The sequence below is a fragment of the Schistocerca gregaria genome, chromosome 6, assembly GCF_023897955.1.
Source record: "Schistocerca gregaria isolate iqSchGreg1 chromosome 6, iqSchGreg1.2, whole genome shotgun sequence".
In the NCBI taxonomy this organism is placed as follows: Eukaryota; Metazoa; Arthropoda; class Insecta; order Orthoptera; family Acrididae; genus Schistocerca; species Schistocerca gregaria.
The window spans coordinates 262,543,474-262,561,388 of NC_064925.1; the positions used below are offsets into that span (position 1 = coordinate 262,543,474).

A 17,915-nucleotide genomic window follows, 5' to 3' on the forward strand; every position below is an offset into this window, starting at 1 on the left:
AGACCTGTTGTCTAATGAAGCAGCAGTTAATCACTTTGAAATCTTCAATGAGGAACTACATACAATCCGCAGGAACAGACCTTTGTGAAATCTGGAAAGATCCGCAAGTTTCCAGGAATCATTAGCGCTAGGATTTCACCCGGAACAAGTCCCGCCAACTCACCCCCGGTTTTCCTGGTCTTTGTTCGGCTCCTGGGCAATGTTTCAGTTGAACCACGTGGTTTACCGCTTTCGGCTGCACTTGGAGGGAATGTTAAATTAATATCTTGCTAGGTCTTAAATTTTGTCAGGTAGTTAAAAGACACGTTACAAAAAACGTACACAATTGGCCTCAGCTGTGCCAGATACTTCCACAGCAAACATAAGAGAAAACAATTTAGCACTGAATTCTTTAAATACGAGAAGTCAGTATTCAGGTGAATAGCCTATGAAGAAACATACTACTATGTGAGGAAAAGAACCCAAAGCTACAACAGGAAAAGCCTACCCTCCAAGAATAATTTGCTTGGAGAAAGAGGAACCACAGTATACTTGACACTTAAGTTTCAGAACTCAGACAGTATATGTGAAACAAGCACCAATGTTCACTATACTTCCAGATGGCACCAAAATTACTTTGTTCTTGCTAGATCGATCCAAGCTGTTTTTGCGTGTTATTCACTGAATAGTTTTGATGAAAAGTTTTGGGGGTGGAAGAAGAACTAGCACAGCATGAAGGACGTTTTACAGCCGTGAAACACTGCAGAATTTATTTCCTCCGTAACTGCTCTGTGACAAACATACACATCATCATTATTATTTTTTTTTAAATGGTTTGAATGACATGTACGAAATTAACAAATCTTTTGGTTAAAAACAGACAGCACAAAGAATAACGACAGACTATTTTCCTGAGACGTTTGTAACAGCATATAGGACACTAATCACACAGAAACAGCCACAATTCTTTATAACCTCGTTTATAATGCACAGGTATGGCATTGGAAGAATTTACAAGTTAAAATTCACCCATTACCCATGCAAATACAAACGAAAAATGGCGTATAAACAATATCATTAGGCATTTCTACTTTATGGCATTCTTATATTCTTTAATCGTGAGCTACTACGAGGGCCTACATACACAAAATGACTTTCACTTATTTCTATATAACGTTGATTTTAGACCACAGAGTTAGTCGACTGCATCCGTGGCATTACTACCGACATGACAGATTCAAGACCATTGTTTTTGCACTTTACGTTTTCTATGATGTTTCCCTCAAATAAACGTATTGTAATAAATGAATCAGTCAATGAAAATTTGTCCTTATTGCCTTTAAATAACATCACGTTATTTTTTGTTTTCTATCGCTGGCGATGCTTTCCATTCTCTATAAATAGTTTTATTTCTTTAATAATACACATTCATACTATATTATTATCCAGAAAGACTTAAACTTCTTATCACTACTGAATCTCATCACAGTGTAACATGTGTTGGACTGTGACGATAACAACTTTGATGTAGCTTCCAGTTGGTGGAACTGGCGGCTGTTTAGGGGATGACCTTACACTATAGATAAGGGGGGGGGGGGGGAGGAGGTGAATGGGCGGCACTTGTTCCGGGTGATATCCTAGCGCTAAGGGCACGTCAAGTTTCGTGTAGGTCCCTGCGTGGATAGATCGAGACAAAGAACCCAATCGGTTACACGTCACCGTCCCCGCGGCGGCTCCTTAAGGAAGGACTTGGAGAGACGGCGCTCCCCGCCTACGTCATGACGGGCCGCTCCTCTTCCGCGCGTCGCGTGTCGGCGCTGACGCGCGCGCTCGTGTGCGTGGGTGTGTGTGTGTGTGCGGGCGTGCGTGCGGCCGCCCTGGAGCAAACTAACCGCGTGCCAAAACAAACAGCGTCACATCTGCTGGCTGAGTCGGGGCCGCCCTTCGATTAACACAGAGGCGCTGACGAGAGCAGAAAAACGTCTCGCAGCCCAATCAACAGCGTCTGCGTCACAGCGCCGCCCAAACAACTACCACCAGCTGCCATACAGGCAGCGAGAGATGAAATATGACACTAGGCAGACACGCGTCTCAAACATCACGTTGAGCATGTTAGGGGACGGAAAAACACGAAGAGACATAAGCCGGCCAATGAGAATATAGAATTCAATATCATCAGTGCGAAACAAGACACACCGGTGTGCTAAAGTTAAGCACGAAATTGACGTTCGCATGAAGAGTCGCTGCCAAGTAACATGGCTCGATGAAACTTGGGCTGTACATAGTAAGAACAGTTATATGTTCAAATGCGTGTAAAATCTTATGGGACTGCTAAGGTCATCAGTCCCCAAGCTTACACACTACTTAATCTAAATTATGCTAAGGACACACACACACACACCAACACACACACACACCCATGCCCGAGGGAGGACACGAACCTCCGCCGGGACCAGCAGCACAGTGTATGACGGCAGTGCCATAGACAGCTCAGCTAATCCCGCGCGGCTAAGAACAGTTATAGAACAGAAATCACTATTTTATTAAAAAAAATAGTTAGGCTGGAGTCACTGCGATTTATAATGGTCCCCTCAGACGTTAGAAATATCGGAACATTATTCTTATCAAGGTGTTTGCATTCCTCCACCAGAGCGGATGACAACTGCTGGAGTGTCGTTTTCGCACGCGGTGGTGCTGGAATACGTCCGCTACGGCCCCTCACCGCATCCCACACGTACACTATGGGAATTCGCTACGGTCGCGGGTTCGAATCCTGCCTCGGGCATGGATGTGTGTGATGTCCTTAGGTTAGTTAGGTTTAAGTAGTTCTAAGTCCTAGGGGACTGATGACCTCAGAACTTAAGTGCCATAGTGCTCAGAGCCATTTGAACCATTATGGGATTTAAATAGAAGGAGCAGCCCATTCGCCGAATATCCCCTCGTTCCAAGTGCCACTCCACCAGTTATCGCGCAGTGGCATCCATAAAAATGAGGTCGGGACCGAATGCACCCCAGAAAAGTCGCACTTGGGGAAGTACAATATCACAACAATAGTGTTACAGTAACGCTGACTCCTGAGAGTACAATTTCCAAGTATTTAGAGGACAGTATGCCTATGCAGCATTATGTCTCATCACACCATAACAGCTGGACTAACTAAACGATCACGTTCGGCAATGTTCCTGAGTGCATTACATATTCTCATACATTGACGTATGAAGGTACCTCCAAAATCACTACTGATACCACCATAAACGGTGACACTGATCTGTTGGTGTCAGTGGAATACAACATACTGGTCGTCAGACATAGTGGCCGACACCATGCAGTTGCCATGCCACTGTGGAATGGGAGATTGCGTGCCTTGCTGTCCTCTTGCTTGTGGTTAGGATAGCTCCCCATGCACGTGAAACAGCGTTGTGAGCAATGCTAAATTCCCGTGCTACCCTCATCACATTGAGTCCACCTTCCAGTTTACTGCTGATTCTTCCTTGTGTGAAGTCATTCAAATGTTGTCCCCAGGGCCCCTATTCTGTATCTTCCCGTCATTTTGCCGATCGGTTCGGTACTCTAGCGCACTGAATGGTCTTGTTTTCGAAGGAGAGCCCCAAAATTATACTGTAAGCATTTCGGAAGCGATAACGAACGGTCCTAGCGAACCGAAACACTGTTATCAGTTTTCCTCGCGCCAACCAATCAAAAGCAATGTGCCTCAGATCCGCGCATGCGCACTGCAGCTCCACGAACCCGAAATGGCTAGTAGCCGGCAAAGGCACGCTGTTGTTCACAGTACCGAAAATTGTGGTTAGAGTACGTCATACTGTTCAAATTTCGCTTACCACGTGCTTACATCAATGCATGATAACGATAGAATATTGACTGTGTTCTGGAAACTGTCATAAATGTCACACTACGTCATTTTATTTTGATTCACATCGACGTCTTGTTTTGGATTTTACGTTTCGTGATATGAATTAGGAATGGAGTGTAGTACCGCACTGTACAAATACATGTATAGAAACACCGGAAAAATTCGTCATTTTTTTCTGTTTTCCGTCATTCCTTACTTGCTGCAAAATGTATAGAGGTACGTTCCATCTATGCAACTAATTTGAAGGCAGTTTCTTTATTGCCATGCGCGTTTCGCTTCTTTTGGCTCTGATCACTATGGGACTTGACATCTGAGGTCATCAGTCCCCTAGAACTTAGAACTACGAAAACCTAACTAACCTAAGGACATCACACACATCCATGCCCGCGGCAGACTGAAGCGCCTAGAACCGCTCGGCCTTCGCTTCTTTTATTCGTGAAGATGCTTCACAAGTAAAAGAAGCGAAATGCGTATGGCAATAAACAAACTGCCTTCAGTTAGTTGCATAGACGGAACACATCTCCACAAACCCGAAAAATTGTTTAATAGTGTGCCGAACAATAAGAACATGCATAGAATGTGGTTGTACCTCGCTCCTCGAGATCCAAATGATGAAGTAGCCTACTTCCCTATATGATACATCAACGATTTGGCTGATAAAAACAAAATTTAAGAAAAAACTTCTTTTCGAGAGCGTGTGGCGAGTGCAGCTATGGAAGTTCGTTGCAGTTTATAACATGCATCTGATGAATCAAAATGTTTCATATATGGTGTTATAGTCCAAAATATTGTAGAGGGAATCTTTCATATCTGTCTACTGTTGTTAAGGGTTCGATCGCAGATAAATATTTGTGACAAGCTAAAGTATAAAGACGATTGCTGCAAGTTTCATTCGCAGTAATTCTAGCTGTCCTCTTAGATTCCTGTCTGACCACACACTCGGAAATCGCTATGCATTGAGAAAAAAATGGTGCACTATTCGTGACAAGAAAAAGTATAAATATCACTGTCATTTGTTTGACGCACAACAATTTCATCTTTCATTTCTTAAACATATGGAAGTCATGAAATCGAAGGTACTCATTAGTGAGAAAGCGCGCACTTATGTGTAAATAGCAACCAATATATCAGAAATTGCTTAACTTTGACGATTAACGAAGTCTGAGAACGTGTTACAAACACGAAGAGGAGAAAAAATATTTTGGTACCCAACAGTATGTGAACCTACTCCTTTTGCTAAAGCAGTTAGTTGCCTTATCCACTGTGCCATTACAACTCATTTGTCTTCTTTATACTTATAATTCCAGTGGAGAGAGACACAGGCTGACTTCTGTGCCCATTGATACTGGTGTAAACCGTAAATGCATGTAATTTTGGAAGGTTTCCTCTATCAAGCTTCACGAAATGCCTTTGCATTGTTACTTAAACGTTTTAAACATGTTTAGATAATTAATACATAAACCATTTGAGGAAACAAATAAGCAAAGTCACTAGTAATTTCAGCTAACATTCATGTGATACACATAACCAAAGCCGCCCTTCTGAAATTTAATGATTTTTTAAGATCTTAATTACGTAGAAATAATAGGTATTTTGTGAGAATATTGACCGAAATTGCTTTTTTATGTTATAATCGTTCACAGTAACCACAATACAAACCATATTTCTAACGAAGTAAAATAGTCCATTATGAACTCAGTTTCCAGTTAGAAGTGCCCTGATGATTCTTCAGTAACACAATCACTAAATCCGAAGCTAAAACCGCTCAATATGTTTAAAATAACGAATTATAGGTGTAAATAAATCACACCGAACCGAACGAGAGGTCCATACCGAAATCCAAAACCTCTCGGCACAGCAGTCGAAAAATCGGTAGGAGGACTGATCGGTAACAGGTCTCGGAAGCTTACTGAATAGGAACTTCCGATAAAGAACCAAAAATGGAGCAATCGGTATGAACGATTCAAAGTAGGGCTCCTAGTCGTGTTGTGATGAAGAACACCGTCACAGTGCACGCTAACTGTTCGCTGAGTGACACACATTGCCTGTCCCAATGCTTCAACTGCCTCATGTTGCGGGCCGTGCCCCATTTGGCAATATAGTCACAATTTCTTCTGCCTCCCCACCCCCAATGCGATAACAGAAGTTTTGAAGCTTTTTTTTATCAAATTCTTAATCTGAAACAGAATCGCAGGGTTGTACTAGCGAGTCAATTTGGAAAGGAATCGTTTTAATGCTCGGTGATGCCAAGCCTTCGTCCTGAAAAATCTCGTCGTACAATTGTGGGTTTGTTTGTCCATTCTAGGAGGCAACGAACAGAAGGAAGTTGTTCTCCTGCACTTAAGGCTTCATCACATCAGTCAAAAAAAACGTTGTGTAAGCTAAGTCTCGCAGATTTTGATAAAGTAATGACTGGATTCCTGTATTTTGCTGTGTACTCATCCACCAAATCTTTCTCTTCCTGTAAGTAACGAAAAAATTGGAAATGAAAAACTTTGCGCACATGAAGTAGACTTCTTCAGTTCCCGTTCTGTATACTTTCCGCTGCAGCAACCGTTGCCTGGAATCTACGCTAACATGCTGCTCCCTACCGGCCACAAAAATTATATTTTTTTCCAAACGCCTGGACATTTGGAGCTCCCGTTCCGTCACCTTCGTTTCTGATCACACACTGCTGGTAGGATAAACATCGGCGAAATGTTTGATGACGAGTAGTATAGGTCCTCTTTTCAATGCGTAAATCATAAAGTACAGAAGTAGTCTGTTATTAAATTAGACAACTCACATTTGGTCAGCTGGAGCATCACAGTCTCCGTACTGTTATGAATAGCTTTTGTGAATGAATTACTCGCGAAAGAAAACGAAAATGAGGAAGGATGTGCAGCGGCCGACTGGTGAGCTAAGCTCCTGTGTCTTCGCCTCTGACCGGCACGTCCTTCGGCCGGTCGACTAGAATTTCAAGTACCTGCCGCGGCTCGGGGAGCTGCCCGCCGACGTCTATTCCGCGTCCGCGGAGAGCCGACAGAGGGCATCCACGTGGCCAGCTGTGTGGAACTCTCCGCCGGTACTCTGGAGGCACGTCACGCGCGCGGCTGACGTGTACAGCACTGGCGGGAGGATTCCGCTGGCCGCGTACACGGCCCTCGCGGGGGTGGGGTGCAGGGGCGGGCCGAGGCCTCAGAGGCAGTGAAGCCGCCGCCGCCGCCGCCGACACTCAGGCAGCCAGCTGGCCAAGCCACTGTGATTCACTGCCGGCGTCGGTCCCGGTGGACGGGGCGTTGCAGATGATAGCGCACGCCGCCTGCACTGCCACACACTTGTCACGTCTCTCCGACTCAGTGAATCAGCGACACGCAGTCATGTGGAACATTGTTCCCTTTTTGTTAATAGTTTGTCATAGTGGATCTTACGAGTCTGTCAGACAGAGTGTGTTGCCGTGCCGCGTCTTTAGCAACTAATTGAGCTTATCAATAATGAATGTCCCAGAACCTGAGTTTGTGAATTTATTATACGCTACCTGGCTAAAAGTATCCCGACACCTATTAGTGTAGAATGCGATTTTCACTCTGCAGCGGAGTGTGCGCTGATATGAAACTTCCTGGCAGATTAAAGCTGTGTGCCGGTCCGAGACTCGAAATCGGGACTTTTACCTTTCGCGGACAAGTTTACCAACTGAGCTACCCAAGCACGACTTACGCCCCGTCCTAACAGCTTTACTTCTGCCAGTACCTCGTCTCCTACCTTCCAAACTTTACAAAAGCTAGTAGAGCACTTACCCGCGAAAGGCAAAGGTCCCGAGTTCGAGTCGCGGTCCGGCACACAGTTTTAATCTGCCAGGAAGTTACCTATTAGTGTAGATTAATATGTCGTGTGTCCATCCTTCGCCTTCATGACGGCTTTAACTCTGCTCGGTTCAAATGGCTCTGAGCACTATGTGACTTAACATCTGAGGTCATCAGTCCCCTAGAACTTAGAACTTCTTAAACCTAACTAACCTAAGGACATCACACACATTCATGTCCGAGGCAGGATTCGAACCTGCGACCGTAGCAGTCGCGCGGTTCCGGACTGAAGCGCCTAGAACCGCTCGGCCACTGCGGCCGGCTAACTCTGTTGGGGATACTTTCAATGACGTGTCTGAAGGAATGGCAATAAAACATGTATACTAAACATAAAAAAGTGTGTGTGTTTGCGGGGGGAGGGGGGGGTGGAGGGGTAGGTTAGATGGTCGACTTTCCTCCAGACCATTGTTTCGGCTCTCCCTCAAGGGTAGGACGGAGGAGGACGTCATTAGTAAATAATTACTCAAAATAACAGGATATATACATATGGTAAAGCAACCTAATAGCTTACATAACAGTTTAAATTAAACTGGGAGTCACAATAAAATAAAATTACAAGACAGTTTGAAGAGGTGTGACGCAGGAGCAGAGTAAAGGATGGAATTGTCGAATGCTACAGAAAATAGATACGTTAAACTGTATATTGGTAGTATAAAGACTCCATTTGAGTATAGGGAGCCTATAAATGTAATAAAAAACAGAATAAATGGAGTACATAAACAATCATAACACAAAAAATAAATAAAGGAGAAAAGGAGGAAGAGAATGGAACAGACAATGTGGGAAGCACTCTCCAACTCATCCCAAAGGTTTTACATTGTGTCCAGGTCGGAACTCTGGGCAGGTCAGCCCATTTCATGAATACGAGGTGTGTGAGAAAAGTAATGAGCTGACTACAAGCTTGAATGAGCAAACCAAAGTTCAAAACAGTGGTGATTTGCTATTTTTACAGAAGGGTATCATGCATAAGAAATTTCTTCTTCCAGAGCAAACTGTCTACCAAGTGTTTTAGAAAGTTGCCCTTGAAAGTCTCAGGTTAAGTGCGCATCGAATGAGACTGGACATTGCAGACAAGTGGGAGATGCTTCATGACAACGTCCCTTCTCACACAGCCGCTTCCTTTACGGAATTTATTATTTCAAAACGCATTCCTGTTGTTCCACAGCCCCTTATTTACCTGCTCTCTGTCCCTGTGACGTTTTCCTTTTTCCGCAAATATTTTAAAAATTCTGGAGAACATTAAAAACAATGTAATCCTCATGTTAAACGTCCTACCTGTTCAAGCCCTGCAGGCTGCTACGAAGACTGGGAACAACGACTCGGCCACTGTATAGCTGCCGAAGGGAAAGACTTTGAACGGGACACTATAGATGACTGGAAAAAAAGAAAAAGATTTTTGCAAATAAAAATTATCAGTATCATTACTTTTCTCACACACCTCGTATTATTGTCCACCAACTATTGTCTCACAGATGCTGCTTTATGACACGGTGCATTGTCATGCTGGTAAATTCATAGTCTCCGAACTGTTGCTCTACTGTACGCAGTACACAATTCTGTAAAATATGTTCACATCCTTACGAATTTAGCCTAACCTCGAGAAAACACCCTCATACATCCTCCGTTCTTCACCGTCGGCACTACACGCCATTCCAAGTAACGTTCTCGAGGATTTCGCCGAACCCAGTTGACACAGCGTGCTTCGTCGCTCCCAGTCCAGTCGCTTCCTGCCAAGCGTCGCTTAGCACTGACTACGGAAACGTTTTAACTACGAGGAGCTGTTCGACTGCTGCAGCCCGTTCCTTTTAACAGTCATTGTGCTACTTAGAATGCTGGCAACACTTGGGAACTCACGAGTGATTGTTCAGCTGACTTCACGCATTTTTTTTTTTCAAACACCTTCTGCAATGCTCGAAAGACCCTATCCGTCAGAATATGCGATCTGTTTGATGTTGGTCTAGTTGTGGTTGCACCGCGCGGAGTAACCGCGCGGGCTGAGGCGCCATGTCACGGATTACGGTCATACGGTTTGGGTAGGTTCGAGTCCTACCTCGGGCATGTGTGTGTGTGTTGTTCGTAGCATAAATTAGTTTAAGTAGTGTGTAAGTTTAGGGACAGATGGCCTCAGCAGTTTGGTCCCTGAGGAATTCACACACATTTGAACATTTTGATGTGATTGCTCCTTCGCGTTTCCACTTCACAGTTCTATCACCAACAGCTAACTTGGGCAGCTTTAGGAGGGTTGAAATCTCCTTAATGGATTTATTACTCAGGTGACGTCCAGTGACTAGTCCACGTTCGAAGTCACTGAGCCCTCCCGACCAATCCATTCTACTGTTGGTGCTTTTCTACTGACAACACGACACTTCCTTCGCCTGTTATACTCTCGTGTCACGTGGTGATCAATTCCGCGTCACATAAAAGTGAGCGGATACTCGTGACCAAATAGCCTAAATGCAGTACACTGCCACCAGTAACTTTTAAAAACTTTTGTCGATTACCTTGAAGTATTTTTCGAGCCTTTTCAGGCTCATCGTTTGATGGTGCACGTGTACTGTCCCTGTGTCAAAAAGATGGACAAAAACCTTGTCTCATCATGAGATAGTTACATGACGAGTTTCTCGAAAAACGAATTCTCTTACTTACTGCGACAGTATGGCGGCACAGTTATTTGCATGCAACTGGCAGCTTCTACTGTAGTAGGCAACCAGCGATAGTTAAATCGCTTTTCAGTATAAATATAAAACCTGGCTGTCAACATAATGCCCCCAGCATGTGTTGTACAACTTATGTATGTTAACAAGATCATCACTCAAAGACGTAACTTAATTCACTCACAAACATTTTTTTTTTTTTGTACGTACAATACAATCGATGTATGAACAAACACATTGATCTAAACTGGTGTTATCATGAATGCCGAAAAGTAGTGTCACAGAATTTACAGGCAGAGAAAATTGACGATAAAAACATGATTCTGAACGAAATATGTTACGACTGATTTATGACAAAAAAAAAAGAAATACGTTGCAGTTTTCTGCATTTATATTCTTTTGTCAAGTGTTGACCCTTTTTTGTCTTACTCCTCATTTTCCCTTTAATCCATATTCTTACTCCACTGCTCACTTCATCTTACTCAAATTCCTTCGATAATGTCCTTTGATTTTGATTCTTGTAAGGATACAGTAATGAGCAGCTTTCAGAAAACTTTATTGAACAGCAGCTGGAGTTCATCCAAAAAACGTTACACGAGCGGTTTTAACCCTTAGGCCACTGTCAAACGTTGAGAACTGACTATAAAAGCCAGACATCAAGTATGTTAAAATACTGTATTAGTAGCTGTAAATGGTATAGCTAACAATAATGACGTATAATAGCTCTTCATAAATCTCTATACACAAAAGGCAGTGTGCCGTGTGACTGACTGACTGACCACCGCCCAGCGTGCTAAGGAAAGAAATTTGAAACTTGGAGAAGGAGTGCATCTCATACAGAACGCGTCACTGAAGAAGGGATTTTTCGAAATGTCAACTCTAAGGGGGTAAAATAGGGCAAGAGATTTTTTATGAAAATATTTTATAATGAAAAAAAGCACTCCGTCTTCAGGCCATGAGTGGCGTATCGGGACCATCCGACGCCGTGTCATCCTCAAAAAATGGTTCAAATGGCTCTGAGCACTATGGGACTCAACATCTTAGGTCGTAAGTCCCCTAGAACTTAGAACTACTTAAACCTAACTAACCTAAGGACATCACACACACCCATGCCCGAGGCAGGATTCGAACCTGCGACCCTAGCAGCCCCGCGGTTCCGGACTGCAGCGCCAGAACCGCACGGCCACCGCGGCCGGCCTCCTTGGAGGATGTGGATGCAAGGGGCGTGGGGTTAGCACACAGCTCTCCCGGTCGTTATGATGGTATTATTGACCGAAGCCGCTACTCATCGGTCGAGTAGCTGCTCAATCGGCATCACGAGGCTGAGTGCACCCCGAAAAATGGCAACAGCGCATGGCGGCCCGGATGGTCACCCATCCAATAGCCTACCACGCCCGACAGCGCTTAACTTCGGTTATCTCACTGGAACCGGTGTATCCACTGCGGCAATTTTATTATGACAGCATTTTTGAAACTGAACCTATGAAAATTTCAATTTGCAAGGGAGTGAAACAGGGTCAGACTGAATCGCGGAGTCATTATCGCCCAGCCCAAAACGTTAACGATAGGAACTCTAGGTTTGGAGAGGGTGTGGAGCTTCTACTGCAGGCATCGTTTAAGAAAAGATTGTCCGAATCTCCACTCCTTAGGGGATGAAATAGGAGCTGAAAGGCTTTTTGAAAGTATTTGGTTTTTTAGGGGATTTTGAAGCTAAAATTACGAAAAGCGCTATTTGGCTTCTCAGTCAGAAAAAAATATATTATTCAACATTTTTGGAAAATCAACCACTAAGGGGATAAAATAGTGGGTGAAAGTTTTTTTAAACAGTTACTTAAGAACTGGTAATGGATATTTAAATCTACATTTATGGCATCTGGTATTTGAGTTCTCGGCTAGAAATTAAAAATTAAGTTTGCCAGTGTTTCTGGAAAAATAACCCCTAAGTGAGTGCAATACGGAATAAAAATTTTTGAGAAAATATTTCGTTGCATTAAATGAATTTTAAAGCTGAATTTGTGAAAATTGGTATTTGATTTGACGGTTAGATATAAAAAATATTTGTTAGGGGATGACAGTTGCTATGGAAATATCTCCACAGGAACGCAGAAGACATGATTAACAAAAAATCTTGGACTTTAGCTACCATAACCGCTTTTTGGTCAGAAGTAAATTCGGAAAACAGCATGCTTATAAGGTCTTAATTAGCGTGAAAGGCTTAAAAGGTGTTTCAGTTTGTAAACAACAGAAGAATTCAATTAAATAAAAACAAAAATCTCTGCAGGCCATACAGTTCACGTGAGCGAAGAAGCGGCCGCTAAGCTATTAAAATATATATGTCTGACTCGTTAGAAGCAAAATATACGCTGAAAAAATTAGAAAACTTACGCAACATGAGCCCTACTGTCTGTACGAGTGAACAGGATAGACTCGCGGAATAGGAGAATGGTAAACAACTGGAAGACACATAAACCGTAATACTTTCAGAACAGTTGTAGCAATGTCTGGGGCTTTTCGAAACGAGAAACGACCAACTGATGCCAAATGGTCAGATGAATGCAGCGCGAGGCAGAGTGCAGAGATGGACGAAGTCAAGCGAAAAGTAAAACTAAAAATGACATCTGTCATAATGATCTACAGGGTATCACAGGAGTTACGATCAATGTTCGCGGATATGACAGAAACGATCATTCGAAGCACAGATCTGTAGTAAACATGGGTCCGCAGCTCGTGGCAGTGCGGTAGCGTTCTCGCTTCCCGCGCCCGGGTTCCCGGATTCGATTCCCGGCGGGGTCAGGAATTTTCTCTGCCTCGTGATGACTGGGTGTTGTTTGCTGTCGTTAGGTTAGTTAGGTTTAAGTAGTTCTAAGTTCTAGGGGACTGATGACCATAGATGTTCAAAATGGGTCAAATGGCTCTGAGCGCTATGGGACTCAACAGCTGAGGTCATCAGTCCCCTAGAACTTAGAACTACTTAAACCTAACTAACCTAAGGACATCACACACATGCATGCCCGAGGCAGGATTCGAACCTGCAACCGTAGCGGTCGCGCGGTTCCGGACTGAAGCTTCTAGAACCGCTCGGCCACCCGGGTAAAGTAACTCATGGCACGCAAATATTCTCTGAGTACTTGAGAATGACGCGTCCCGCAAAATTATTAAAGAAAGAAATTTTATTGCTCACTACATTTTCGCTGTTCATGGAGTTCCACCTCAGCATCAGACATAACATTTTACAGACAGTGTTGAAATATACCACTGAATGTGCCTGGAAAAGTACATCATTGCACCAGTCATAGTTCGTGAGATATGACGTCATAAACTTTGGGCTGCTTCAGAAAATAGTTTTTTCTTAAAAAATGGCAATTCGATAGTTTAAAGAAACAGGGTTAGGGAGAGGGGTTATTGGCTGTAAGCTGATCATAGACCTCAGATGGCCGACGTACAAAATGAACAAATAAATATCGTAGTGCTTCGTAACGGTTCTGCTTAATTTGGGGGAACCCACTTACTCTGCTCGAGGCTTGTGGAGTTTCAATTTCTCGTTCTGGATACCTACAGAAATTATCAGCTGCTGGAGGATATACACTGGAGATGGCGTACAGTGAAGTGTGTGTTGAGGGGAGGTGAAAGGTCACCCACGGGTGGTTTGTTCGGCGTGCGAGACGTATGGTGGAACACGAGACGGGGGTGCTACGTGCCAAGCCAGCCAACAGCGGCGAAAGGGCAGCGGCCGTCTCAGGTGTCACCGCTGGGCTGCACTGCGGTATACCTACCTGTCTACCTACCTACCTACCTACCTACCTACCTACCTACTCTTACTTCTGCTCCGTCACTAAAGCCGTTGTCCCACGCAGTAGCTGGGCGTGTTTTGTGACGTCATACTGTGGATTTCCACGTTGTGGAACATTCGTATGCGTAGGAGACAGATCACAGATTTTTGCATCTTGTAGAGTAATATGGCGAATGATGTGCAATGTCATTCCCTTCGCCACTTCGGTGACGCCGTATTAGATGACATCCCTTGCAACCGTTAGCCGTATTTGTAATGCATGTGTTACGAATATAGGGTTGTTCCAAAACACCGACACAGTGAAGATCTCATTACAAAGCGTAGTTTTGGTACGATTTGTTATAATGTCGTGACATGAAAGGACATGGTCGTAATTAAAAGCTTTCCGTATTTGGCTCTGTTGATATTAGAACTTACATACTATGAAAGTATGTCGTTTCAAGTTACTGGCGCGTTTAAGATTTATCAAAAACACGTACTTTTATGTATGATTTGTTATAAGCTGTCAGTTAAATGTCGCCAAGTACCTTCAGAACAATGGAAGATCAAAGAAAGACTGGTAACACGTGCAGCAGAGACATGGACTTTGTACCAAATGACTAGCTGTTCATACCCTGCTTTATGCAATCATTTTTTATTCACTTTAATGTTTTGTAAAAGATTCTGTGACTTCCTTATTAATTTAATAGAACTACGTCTTGGAATATTCGATGCTAATTGTAAATAAGAGCGTTCTCCAGTCAGGAGTGAGTTTTTTCGTTTTTTTTGAAAGTGCTAGCGAACACGGAATAATGAATTCCAAGATTGCCGTCCACGCTATTCAGTACAATACAAGACAGAATAACATCGCTACCATGTGGACAAGGGCGCAATGCTACATTTTAATATATGCAGTGGAAGAGAAGCAGTGTTTGTGAAATTTAAAAGAAAGCAATTACCACAACATACGCTGCTGAGCCGAAATCCTTTCCTGCGCATTTGAGAAAGTATAATGCGCTTGGCCGGATTTGATGATTCTAAAGAAATGACAGATATACCTGTATTAAACACGGGTAACAATTCGTTGTTCAATCCACCGACGAGCCCACAAACTTCTTTGCAAATTCTCCACTCATCTTCGATGAACACTAACATAGTTATTTTACTAGTGTCTGTTTTTGTAAACAAACTGGTTCTTTTTCCAATCCATTGACTTTCGGATCGTGCCCGTTTAGCCATCTCGGCAGTAACGTCAATTATCACGATGCGGACAACAACACAACACCCAATCCCAGAGAGGAGAAAATCACCGAACCAACCGGGAATCGTAGCCGTTCCCATTCGCTTTCAAATTGCGTTGAGGAAGACCATTACTAGACGGGTCTTCAAAGCAAACAGAGGTGTCGCTCGCCGAGTTTTGTGATGTCACAACGTGGAATTTCACTTTCCACAGCATTCCGTAGCGAGACAGGCTGAACAAGACAACACAGAATTTTGCTGTGTGGAGAGTGAAGTGTTTAGGGAGATGCACAAACGCTTTCTACGTCACAATATGTCTTTTGTTCTTGAAGCCATATTTGCTGGCTTTTATATTATAACTTACGTTCTATAAACATACGTTGTTTCAAAGCCGTAATAAAATTACAGGTTTTCACACATCAGTGGGTAAAATAATATCACTCAATTGTAGTCAAGAGGATAGGAGCTGCTAGTTCGCATTCGCCTTTCTGTAAATACACTCGTGGTCATAAATTAAAGAAGATGCTGATACATGGAGAAACAACGCTCTGGTGGGCGGTTTTCGGGTTTAAATCACCAAGGGGTATGACCATGCGGTGCATTTGCCCTGCAGTCGTCACACGGTGGCGCTGGCAGCAAGCCACATACGCAGAAGTGTGTTGGTGCATGTCAGAGTACGGTGCAGCGAGTAAGTGTGCAGACGTTTTCAGACGCGCTAATGGTGACTGTGTGTTTAAAATTGCTCAAAGGACACATATTGATGACGTTATGAGGGGTAGAATACTAGGGCGACTGGAGGCTGGTCAAACACAGCAGGTCGTAGCACGGGCCCTCTGTGTGCTACAAAGTGTGATCTCACGATTATGTCAACGATTCCAGCAGACAGGAAACGTCTCCAGGCGCTACAGTACGGGACGTCCACAGTGAACAACGCCACAAGAAGACCGATATTTCACATTCAGTGCCCGCAGACGGCCACGGAGTACTACAGACAGCCTTCAAATGCTTCAAGGGTCTCTCTGCACTATGAGACTTAACATCTTGAGGTCATGAGTCCCCTAGACTAAGAACTACTTAAACCTAACTAACCTAAGGACATCACACACATCCATGCCTGAGGTAGGATTCGAACCTCTGATTGTAGCGGCAACGCGGTTGCGGACTACAGGTAGCCTAGCTCGGGATCTTACCGCAGCCACTGTAACAGTTGTCTCCAGATACACAAACTACAGATGGCTGAACAGACATGTTTTATTCGCCCGGACACCTGCAAGGTGCGCTCCACTGACCCCTCGTCACAGGAGAGCTCGTAAAGCCTGGTGTCAAGAACACAGTACATGGTCATTAGAACAGGTTATGTTCATGGACGAGTCCAGGTATAGTCTGAACAGTGATTCCCACCGGGTTTTCATCTGGCGTGAGCCAGGAATCAGATACCAACCCCTTAATGTCCTTAAAAGAGACCTGTAAGGAGGTTGTGGCTTGATGGGTGGGATTATGATTGGTGCGCGTACACCCACGTATGACTTTGACAGAGGAACTGTAACAGGTCAGGTGTATCTGGACGTTATTTTGGATCAGTATGTCTGCCTTTCCAGAGATACAGTGGGTCCCACCTTCCTCCTGATGGATGATAACGCACGGCCCCACCGAGCAGCCATCGTGGAGGAGTACCTTGAAACAGAAAGTATCAGGCGAATGAAGTGGCCTGCCTGTTCTCCAGACCTAAATACCATCGAGCACGTCTGGGATGCTCTCGGTCGACGTATCGCTGAAAGTCTTCAAACTTCAGAATAACACAGGCACTGCAATGTCTTTGTCTACTAGTTTGTGTACTTCGTGTCGCGACAGCATCAAATCTCGTTTGGAAATGAGACCTATGACAGTAAAAAAAGAAACTGGTATCAACGACACAGACAGCGAAAGGCATTTTTGAAAGTAGACGGAATGATAGGCGTGCTGTGAAACTCGGGCGTACGGGTCGGCGCCCTCGGTACTCGACGCAGCAGCGGCCCGTCAGCCGTCGCTCTCCGGCGCGGGAACCATGTTGAGGACACCCTTGACCGTATTCGGGCGCGCCACACCGACCGCCACCCTTTGTGGGCATGTGGGTTAACGCGTCCTCGCCACTCCGCTTCACAAGCAGGGCATCGGTTATAGCCGTGCGGTACGCTTCTGGGCTTGATGGTGACCTGGTAGGAAGAAAGAGACTATTCCAAACACGAAACAGGGAAGGCCGAGCCGTTCAGAAAATTTCTAACTACAACGAAAGCCCGACATACCGGAATGTAAAAATAAAAACTGTGTTGTTGCCTAAAAGCGTAACGGTTTTCATTCAGCCTCAGGATCGTTATCAGTTATACGATCACTTTGCGTTATCGTCACGACCTGTTCACTCTAGGCGCTTCAGTACGGAACCGCGCTGCTGCTACGGTCGCAGGTTCGAATCCTGCCTCAAGCATGGTTGTCTGTGATGTCCTTATGTTAGTTAGGTTTAAATATTTCTATGTCTAGGGGACTGATGACCTCGGATGTTAAGTCCCATAGAGCTTAGAGCCATT

The 17,915-nt window shown here is 44.2% G+C and overlaps 1 protein-coding gene across 3 annotated transcripts in view; it reads right to left on the reverse strand.

The window, feature by feature from the left end:
- The window catches only part of LOC126279011 (protein FAM110B), a 1,155,794-nt gene that overhangs the window by 899,166 nt on the left and 238,713 nt on the right, over positions 1–17,915 (reverse strand). The window contains exon 1 of one of the 3 annotated variants that reach the window (XM_049979394.1): positions 6,816–7,070. The exons of the other annotated variants lie outside the window; for them this stretch is intronic. The gene's annotated coding sequence lies outside the window, so the exon portion shown is untranslated. Of the gene's footprint in view, positions 1–6,815; positions 7,071–17,915 lie in introns of those variants that run through there. 3 annotated transcript variants of the gene reach the window in all.